Source organism: Macaca nemestrina, chromosome 19, assembly GCF_043159975.1.
Source record: "Macaca nemestrina isolate mMacNem1 chromosome 19, mMacNem.hap1, whole genome shotgun sequence".
NCBI lineage: Eukaryota > Metazoa > Chordata > Mammalia > Primates > Cercopithecidae > Macaca > Macaca nemestrina.
In genome coordinates, this window is record NC_092143.1 from 47,282,277 (window position 1) to 47,293,328 (window position 11,052).

An 11,052-nucleotide genomic window follows, 5' to 3' on the forward strand; every position below is an offset into this window, starting at 1 on the left:
CTTTCTGCGAAAAGTATTGTTATTGTGCAAAATATAATGGAAACCACCCTGGTTTACTTCGTGCCCATGAGAAATGTATTATTTCTTTTACATTAGGAAGTGGGGAACCAGGAATATGGACTCCAAGGAGAAGATGACACAGAATTTCTGGTAATATTTTTCCATTTCATTTTATAAGAAAAAAAGATATTCTTTAAAAAATAGTTTACCTATTAGAATCTTCATTAATAGACATGAAATTATTCAATTAATTAAATGCTAATAAATCAGCTAGTTCTAAAAATTAAACATCAAATTAAATTAAAATCAAATAATTAAGTCGAATAGAAATATAGAAAGGTTGTAGTAGGCTCCAGAATTCTTCCTTCCCTCTCTCTTTCTCTCTCTCTCTCCAAAAGAACATTGAAGTGCTGCTCATGATTAAGGGGAAACACGCACTCTCATAGGAATGTAAATTAGTAAAAGCTTGTGGCAGAATGTTTGGCAATATGTAAAGTACTTAAAATTGTAAATATGCTTTGACAGAGAAGTCTCATTTTTATGAATTTATCCTAAAGAAATAATCAGACAAGTGTTCAAAGATGTTTGTACAAGGGTGTTCATTGAAGTGTTGTTAATAGTATTGAGAAATTGGAAATAAACTAAATATTCAACAGTGGGGAATTAGTTTAAAATTTATGCTACGTGGAGTAGAATATGCTAAGCAGAGCGAACCTTTGAGTATTTGAATTTAGATGTATATTTACTGAGTTTATTAAAAAATAAGATGTTTATAATATATTAAGTGAAAATCACCTACAATATAGTATGCTTAATATTATTCTTTTAACATAAAAATTATGCAAACGCACATGTACAAACATACCCAACCAGTATCAACAGCCAGGAAAAAAATATATCAAGAGGCTAACAGTGTCTGCCTCTAAATGTAGAATTCAGATAATTCTTTTCCTCTTTTGTTTTTTATGTTTCTACAACTCATGGATATTATTTATTCAGCTTCAAAATAATTTGAGAACTTTTCATCTGGGCTATCACCCTTGTTCAAGCCCCTGTCGCCTTTCACCTGACATCATCGCTTAGATCTCCCTGAAAACAGACTGCGAGATGAGACGTGAAGGGCCAGTAATTGGTCTGGAAAGTCATCCCAGGAAGCAGGAAGTCCAGAAAGAGAGAGAAGGCGGTAAGGTATATTAATGAGCAGGCTACCCCTGTGTGCAGTTGGGGCTCAACCCCACTGTGGTCCATGTGAATGAACCTGAGAACAGTCACACTGAGGGACTGGAAGAGGCATTTATCCATCTCAGCTCTCCCTGGTAGAAGGTTGCACCAGGGTGTTAAATTTTTGGTAGCTGGCAATTTTAAACTGCCCTGCATGTGGCCTGAGCAGACCGCCCTAGCTCTGGAGGAAACTCCTCAGGCAGAGAAGCATAGAAGTGAGCGTGCTTGAGACAGGAGGCTGGTGGAGGGTCATCCTTTGGGGCTGCAGCCGCACTTCTGTGGGGGTCCTGGAATGTGACACAGCATCAACTGCGTGGTATGCTTGCCACCCCTGGATTTCTATCACAGCACCTTAACAGGCTTACCTGTGTCCAGTTTGATATAGTTTGGGTCTTTGTCTCCTCCAAATCTCCTGCTGAAATTTGACCCCTAAAGTTGAAGGTGGAGCCTAGTGGGAGATGGTCAGGAGGGCAGATCTCTCATGAACAGCTTGGTGCCATCTTCATGGTAATGACCCAGTTCTCACTGTATTAGTTCCCATGACAGCCAGTTGTTGAAAAGAGCCTGGCCCCTCCCTCCCCTCTCTCACCATGTGATGCTGGCTCCCCTTAGCTTTCTGCCATGAGTGAAAGCTTCCTGAGGCCCTCATCAGAAGCAGATGCTGGCACCATGCTTCTTGTACAGCCTGCAAAGCTGTGAGCCAAATAAACCTGTTTTCTTTATAAGTTACTCAGCCTCAGGTATTACAAACAGCCTACCACCCACCCTTAGAGCATATTCTCAGCACATCACCAGAGTGCTTATTTAAAAATGGAAATCATATCATACCACACCTTTGCTCAAAACCTTTTCATATTACTCACGAACACAAACAAGCAATCAATCAATCAAACGAACAAACAAAAAAGCTGAAATAGTCCATTAGGCAATACGTGATCCAGCCCCATAGCCCTATCTCTCACAATTCTCCTTACTGGCCTCACTGCAGCCTCTTTGCCCCGCTAAGGACGCATGCACCCAGGCCCTTAGTGTCAGCTTCGTCTGCCTGGAAGCCTTCTCTCTCCAGCCATGCAGTCACCTCTCTCTCACTTCCTTGTGATTTCTGCCCAGATGTTCCTTTCCCAAAGCAGCTTTTCCGGACTACCTTTTATAAAATAGTAATTCTCCACTCTACTGCCTTGTCTCTTATGTTTTTTTCCATTGAGCTAATCATCATCTGACAAATCATATCTTTTTCTTTATATTTTAAAAATGTATTTATGTCTGTTTTCTTACCAACAGTAGACTGTAAGCTCTGCTAGGACAGAGCTGTGTATTTTCTTATCATTATTTTATTATTTCCCCCGTGTCCAGAGTATTGTAGACATCTAACCAGTGCTTAATTAATGTTGGATGACAAATGAATGATCAAAGGTGTGCTCAGCTTCCAAAGGAAGTATAGAACAAGGAAGAGAACGTTTCCCCAAGTCATACTCCTTCTTTGGTGTTTCCTGCTCAGTAGACCTCCTTTTCCTAACCCTCCATGACTGTGACTATTCTGCGGAATCCTCCTGGCTGCTTTGCAGCTGACATTCTGAAATGCATCCTTTGGGTTGCCTAGGTGTGTAGTATCTGCCAGTATTCACCTGGTTAATCAGATACCAATGTCTCCAGGCTGTCTGCTCCTAGGGCTGTCTATGATCTGAAGTATAGGAGGACTGGAGCTCCAGGCAAGATGACCTGACCTTGAGGATCAGTTCCCAGAGGCCAAAACCAGTGTTCTCAGTACATTCTTGGAGCAAGTTCTGATTGAATCTGTGCTTGTCTCTTTGTCAGGCCAAGGGAAAGAACCTGCCATGCTGGCACTTAGCCTTGTAGCCCAGACTTCTTGACAACACACCCTCCCATAAGCCAAAATCGAATCATCCTTCCATCAGCACCTTTCCCAGTTTTGCCGGTCCTGGATCCCTGCCCCAACCTCCACCCTGCCTTACTGCTGTGGTTGCTTATGAAATACAGGATCCACCCACAACTCTCTCCTCCTGTGATTCACCTGCACTAATAACAAGGCTTCCACTGAGAAGCGATAGCATCTTCCCCTCAAAGAATGTGAAGTGTTTGGAAACGTGCCTGGGCAATCCATCCTCAACACCCAAAGGCACCAGAGGTCACTCATTCATCTAGGAGAGGAAAATGAGGTTGGGGTTGGAAGTCCCCAGTGTGCCTCATGGAAGGGAATTGCAGAGCTGAAATTTCTGTGTAAACCAGTGGCATTTAATCCCATTTGGTGACATGCACTTCTATTTGGATTTGTTCCATTGCATCTCATCTCATTCCATAGGTAATGAGTGCACACCTAAGAATACATAGCATTGGTGCCAAGATGCATTTTCAAATATGTTGTGTTATAGTTTAGTTTTAGTCTGAAGGTACGAGGCTGAATTTGCAAGAGATTGCTAGTATGATTTGTTTCTTTCTCTACATTTTATAACTGGATTATGCTTTTAACATAAATTATATGAAAACATTGTAAAAAAAAATTTCTATACTTGTTACTTAACTACACCTAAATGCCTGAAGGAAGTCTTCTATTGTGCTCCATGTCTTCCTAATATACACAAGTAGAGAGTGATCAGTGGATTTCTACATAGGGCTGTCCTGAAATAATTTAGTGTTTGTACAAAAGTCATTTCATGCATTTTATTATATCTTGGCTCCTAAGTAGATTCCATTTAGGGAATATTCTAACATTTCGCCATTCTATGCCAAGTTTGTGACAATGAATAAAAAATGAATGTGTATGTATGAGAATAAACATTCTCTCAACATAGATTCAAAACCACAAACACTATATCTGTCAGAAATAATACATCACAATGGAATTATTTATTGGCATTATCTACATTTTTACTTCTGTTTTATTCTTAATATTATTCAAATAAGTTTTCTTCTTCCCTATCCTTCCACACTTTCCACAGAATGCAATTCACTCCTCCCTACCACTATGTGCGTAAGACTGTGCTTGAGCATTTGAGGCATAGACCATGAATCAGATTGTTTTCAGAGACATGGTTTGTTGTATCCACTAAAGCAATTTTGTGTAGCATTCACAGTTAACAATGAAACAACCCACCAACTATTAAATGCTTATTTTGCACTAAGCATTTTGCTAAGTATTTTGTATGTGTTCTATAATTCAGTTCTCATAACGTCTCTGTGAAATGAGCAATATCCTTCTTCAGCCCATGAAACAAGTAGGGATCCTCCTTATTTCATTTGATCAGGGGAATTCAAATTCTATCCTTCTACATTTTGATATGGCTGTGTAGGCCTGGTCTGAATTCATTTGTTTATTTATTGAAAAAAAATTTATTTTGTCTTTTACACTCTGCAAGATGAATCAGGAGCTGTGCTGGGAGCTGCAAGAATCACAGAGAGAAATAAGATTTAAGTCCTTCTCCTAGGATTCAAAACATAGTTTCATTAGGTGATACAAACTTCCAAAAGAGTGACACCTTAAAATCTTAATGACTTAATTCAACAGAAGCCCATTTTTATCTCACCAGTGTTCAGTAGGCTGTCTTCCACCTCATGTTACAGAATCCAAACTCCTTTCATCTTGTGGTTTTTGCCAGTCTTTAAAAAAAAAAAATCCTTCTTTTCTGGATGTTCAGTGGGGAAAAGGGATACGAAATGGGCCAGCCCAGGCTGTGTTGCACATATTCTCTTCCAGCGGCCAGAACATGATGCTGTGTAATTCCAAAGGTGGCTGGACAGTATAGTCTCACTACGTACACAGAAAGAAACAGAAATTGGTAATAGTGAGCATGCCGCAGTCTCTGAATGGGCTTGCACTTGGTGCATCAAATAGCCATGCACTTCTGCATAGAACACTTGTCCCCATTCCCATTCCATGGAAGACAAATCTAAAGATCCATCTATTCAGTGCATCCACATCAGTGTTCAGGATTTCCAGGTGATGCAAGTTCTCTTCACGAGGTCCCCATGTGACTCCTGCTGGTCTGGTGACCAATAAACTCAAGGATAAGTTTTCCGTCCTCCCACCTCTGTCTCCCACACTTCTCTGCCCCACATCTCACTGCCCTGCTATACTTTACAAAGCAGGGACAGGATAACAGCTGTAAAAACTCCCATCTACAAAGTTCTCCAGCAGTTGTGGAATCCCTCTGGGCAGTCCTTATGAAGAATCCTTGTACCAGGGATTGGGAAGTTCTAAATGAGGCCCTGAATATGCCTCTGGAAGAAAGTCCTTTGTGTGCTGTTTTTGGTGGCTCTTCTTTGAACATTTTCTCTATGGCTACAGCTAAAGCAGGTGTGAGATAATTTGCCCTACTAGAAGACTACTCAGTATTTGTTGCTTCTTTTCCACTGGTGCACATTTGGTGGGTCAAAGGTTGTACTAACTCTTAAGTAGTCACCATTTTCTTTCCATCAAAAATGTGATGAGCTTTGCTTTCAGTAACTTCTATGTGCTAGAAGCCAGTCTCTAATCTCTTTTTTTAGTGATGATTTTCAAACCTGATTTATTTCTACTCCGCTAACTCCTACATAACTTCCTCTCTCAATGGACTAAATTGACAGTAAACTTGAGAGTAGGGTGGGAGGGAGGATCTAACACGTTTAATCTGATATTTAGCGGTTGTCTGAGTTACTTTGAGTTACAAATAAAAAGACTTATCGGTCCTTATAAATCAGTAAGTCTTTCTCTACAAACAAAGCACAACAGGCCAGAACAACACAAACTAACACAAAAGAGGTAGTGGCAAAGTTTAAAACCAGGGTGTTCTCCAATAGATGAAGTAACCACTTTCAAAGAAACATGTGTTAATGTTGCTCCAAATCTTCTTTCTTACCTGCAGTGGGAAGGGTGAAGCCTACCTTATTCATTATCACACTGCAGCATTTTGCAAGGCCAAAAGTAGAAGGAAGCACTCATTGTAGGAAAGAGTGAATGAACAAATCCTTATTGAAAGCATCTGGAAAATTCAATTCTTACGTTAGTAATTTACAAATAGGAGTCTACTGTTTCTTAATCTGGCCTCTGTGCAGCCAAATTGTTTTCCCTGCTAAATCCTCTGAATTGCTCCATTAGTCATTTGTTTGCATTTAGGCAGACAACAGGCTTTTGGAAGGTAAAACCTGGACATATTGTCATCTAAAAATGGATTATTAAAGAGAAAGGACTCTACTAGATGAGCTCTTAATCACAGACACTTGCTTTGGAAGCGAATGTGATTAAGTTCATACTTTGCATATGACCAGCTGACAACTCCATTGAGCCCCTGGTTGGGAGCCTGGGGAAGTTTGGGTGGTAGGCCATGGGCTCAGAAGGTGTAGGCAGTGGTGATGGAGAATTTGATTTTTCTCTGGAAATGGTCCTAGAGACGAGTTTCTGAGTTTTGGAAGACAACACAATGCAACAGAAGGAACACTCATTTTGAAGCTGGTAGGTTTTATTTACAGAACTTATCTGCTGTTTATGAGAGATATAAAACCCTGAGCAAGTTACCTACCTCCCTCTAGCTCATTTTGCTCATCTGTAAAATGTGGGATAATGAGGACACATTCTCCATAGCATTATTAGAAGGATCAAAGGGACTAATGAATGGGAAAGTGCTTTTCAAATGGCAAAGCAGTTGCAAATGTAAACTGTTATGATAATTGGCCCTCAAGAAATGCTCTTTGATAGTAACAGTCAGTGTCTAATCCCATTCTTCTTCCGTGAAGGACTTCACAGGAACAGGGCTTTCTGTTGGCATCTTCTCTACCCATCTTAGAAGATTACTGGAGAAGTGGATGCAGGACTCACCTCACCCTGGCACTGTTTCTCTGGGCAGTATTTCACCAGGTTAGAATTTTTTTCTGACACAGAAAATGGTATCAGTGTGGCTAAGTGGAAAACACACTGCACTGAGTTTCAACACACGCTTTCATTACTTCATTATTTTGTTCACTCATTCACTTACACATTCAGCAGATAGTATTGAGAGCCTATGACGTATTAGACACTGTGCTAACCTGCTGTACTTGTGAAGTTGAGGATTTCAGTCTCCTTGCTCATTTTAATGGGAACTGAGAGAGTCACTTAACTTCTGTTTGTTTGTTTGTTTTTGAGACAGAGTCTCATTCTGTTGCCCAGACTGCAGTGCAATGGCACAATCTCGGCTCACTGCAACCTCCACCACCCGGGTTCACGTGATTCTCCTGCCTCAGCCTCCCAAGTAGCTGGGACTACAGGTGTGTGCCACCATACCTGGCTAATTTTTGTATTTTTAGTAGAGATGGGGTTTCACTATGTTGGCCAGGCTGGTCTCAAACTCCTGACCTTGTGATTTAACCACCTTGGCCTCCCAAAGTGCTGGGATTATAGGCGTGAGTCACTGCGCCCAACCCACTTAACTTCTTTTGCACTAGTTTACTCAACTGTCCATAGTGACCATCCCTGTCTGGTCTTTCTTGTACAGTTTTTATGAGAGAAAGGCTTGAAGAGTGCCTTGTAGAAATAAATGGGCTGGACAATTATGAGGCGCAATGCATTTATTGGCATTTTTTGAACACCTATTGGCATATGACATGGCTACTGTGCTCAGATAGGATGACCACTAAGGAAAGCTGACCATAATAAAGCAAGAGGAATATGGTTCTGGTTTAATGGCATTTTGTGGAATGCCAATCACTGAAGCAAAGATTCTTTCATGATTGTGTATGAAGTGAAGTGAAGCCATAAAGAAAGATGAAAAAGTGAATAAAGAAGAACAGGAGGAGTAGGTGTGGGAAAAATAGGTGTCATGGCTGGTCAGAGTTTTTAACATGCTACCTTGCAGGTGTGGGCAGGCAGGGCAGGGCACGTCCAAGGAATTCTCTGGGAACCTTGATATGAGATAGTAACACAGAATTAGTTTTGGTAATAATGTGAGTTAGCATTTATAACACACTTGTTTTCAAAGTACTTTACAATGGTGAATTGGGTAATTATATTCCTGTGAATTAGGTCAGCATTGTTATTTCTCTTTCACTCCATTAATCCCTTCTCCTCAGCCAGCAGAGGCTCTTAGTCACAAAGTTAAACATTCAGCCATCAGTTACGTGTGTCCTCATGGAACAATGTGTTGGCCTTAAAGGGCAGACAAAGGAATAGTTAAGTGTCACCCTAGTGTTTTCTCCTTAATGCTAAATACAATCTTTTTTTAAAATCAGATCTTAGCTTGTAGAGAAGCTGGTTATAATACTTTTAAAGTCACTGTCATACCTCCCCTCTGCTTCTCATAAGAGGTACGCCAGTTATTCTCAAACTACGTGAACTATCAGAGAAACCCTAGGATGTGTGACTCAGACAGGTGTGTTCTGGTGTGGCTTCTGCCACTTCCAACTTACTAGGTGAGATCATTTCAACAAGCCATCTGAGATTTCTAAGCTTCTGAGTTCACCTTTGTAAAATGTGAAGAATAATACTTGGCCTGCCTTCTTGTTTAGTGGTTTTTGAAAGTGACACAACAATAATAATTTAGGAAAGAATGTATGGCTGAATTTACTAAGATATGTTAGACTTATTGGTTGCCAAGGTTTGCATGACATGAATCAAAAGACGTCAAGTGCACAGTGCCATCATCTTTGCTCTTTTGCTTGTGGTGATCACAGCATTCTTCCCCGCACCTCCCCACCTCAACCTGAGCTGGGTCTTATCATCGGACTCCTCAACACAGCTCTCTCAGCCACCACTACTGATTGATTGGAGTTGTTGCAGACAAGGAAAACTTTTGGTAAGCTCAAATCTAAGTGTCTTCTACTGTTTATATTTATTTTAGGTTATCTTGAATAGGCTATATGTTTACACTGAGCAAAATATTTTCTAGAAAGTGAGCAGTCTCCCCCTTAGTCCTCTTACCTTCTGCTATTTCTAAAGCGAAAATCTTCTCTGGTTTATTTACATGCTCTGATAAATATTCTCTCAGGAAAAAGAATTAAAGGACATCTTAAAGTAATGTCAGACGGATTAGGAGGTATGAAATTATGAAAAAAGAAAATTGACTTCATTGTAATTCTTGGCAATATGTTAGCTGATGATCTAATCTTTTTGCTTCTATCCCATGCCAGGTGAACTTTATATAATCGGAAAATGCTCTTGAGTCTAGTTGAATTGAATGTAGGTGCTCATGTGACTTAACTGTGTTCCAAATATTAGCTCCTGTTTTAAGCCTCTGGATGCTTTTCCATTTTGAACTGAACAATGAAGATTCATTGAAATACTATCATCATCACCACACCTGGGATGACTGAATAACTTTTTTTCCCCACAGTGTCTTTCTTTTTTCAGTGTTTCTCAGGGTGAGTGGCTGAGAAAAATTCCCATTTTTAGTGGGAGTGCCTGGGTAAGGTTTAGGCAGATGAAACAAAGTCAGTGGAAACTATAGGATCTAGTGTCCATTTTCTAACTCATGGTTTAAAGGTCTATCACATAAAAGTGCTAGATCATTACATTGGAGTATCCATAGCAAATTTGATATTACTACTTTCATCTTTGGTGTCTTCTGTATTGTAAAGGGGAAGTGAGAGACTCCTTTTTTCAGAACCTTCTTCTCTATATGGTGTCAGGTTTGAGTCTGTCAGTGAGAGGCATTTGCCTGTCATCTGGAAACAGGGAAAAGGAAGAGAAGTCACTATTCTTTGGAGGGAACTGCAGCCAGATTCATGAACAGAAGAGTGGCTCACAGTAACTTCTTGGTGAGTCCTAGAGAATTACTTGGTTCACTGCTGACAACAAAGAGATACAAACTTCTCAGGAATTTTTAAGAATAGAAACAGTGTTCCAGAGAGCTCTCCAAACTTTCTGCTCCTCAGGTAAGATCTTTAGTGTCAACTTCCCAAACCTGTACTTCCAAGTTCTTCCAGTAGTTAAGCTACTATTTCCTGATTTAAGTCCTTTACACTTGAAATAGAGTGGCTTCTATTGCTTAACTGAACTTTAACATAGATAGTTTTTTGTTTGTTTGTTTCTGATTTTTAACTGTAAGTGGTTTGGGGCTATTAGAATGTTAGGGATGAAACTGACAAATTAATTATTTGATGTGATTACAGTTTCAACAACAGAGCAAAATGGGTCACTGATAGTACAGGCATGGCATGCAGTAGCAAAACAGCTATTTACGTTATCGCTTCTGATTTCCTGGAGTTATGCAGCTGTAGAAGGCAACACTTCAGAAGGCAAAGTAGCAATAGTAGTAACTGAACTTTGTGATAGAAATAAAGAGTACAAGGAATGTTCAATGGGGTTGGCTATTTCTGAATATAATGTAGAACTTGGAAAAAGAAAGACAATGTCAAGGTTTTAAATTAGTTATTCAAGGAATGCATTAAGTACGATAGACTATGACTTCAGTTACTGTGTTGAAAGAGTTATATTTCTTGTAGCCATTGGGCAAATATTCCCAAAAATAAACTAAAAGTATAATCCTGAGAGTGGTAAATTTATATTCAAAATGAATGTACAGACTTATTAAGTCTCTTATATCAAAGATAGAGAATCAATCAAGAAAGACTGGCATATTGGAAATATACAGGAGAAACTTGGGCAGATTTCAATGAATCCAAATACCTTGAACACCCCAAACCTGCCAGGCCTCTGTTGCCAGAAGAAGCTGTATGTAGTGCTTCCTTTCTTGCCTGACTACCCTGTAAAAATATCAACTCAGGCATTGACCTTGCAAACGAATCATGATTCTCTTGAAGGCCCACCCATCACCTTTCTTTGCTTCCAAACCCATAATCATACTCAAATCCTGATAAAACCTGGGACAATAAGATAAAATTTAACTTCTCATTAGGGCCAAAGTT

The 11,052-nt window shown here is 39.8% G+C and overlaps 1 long non-coding RNA gene across 1 annotated transcript; it reads left to right on the forward strand.

Moving 5' to 3' along the window:
* Positions 1–1,102: 1,102 nt before the first annotated feature.
* Positions 1,103–8,933, forward strand: LOC105499443 (uncharacterized). Its single transcript, XR_011617039.1, has 3 exons — positions 1,103–1,183; positions 6,949–7,069; positions 8,860–8,933. It is a non-coding gene; the product is annotated as an uncharacterized lncRNA (long non-coding RNA).
* Positions 8,934–11,052: the final 2,119 nt, after the last annotated feature.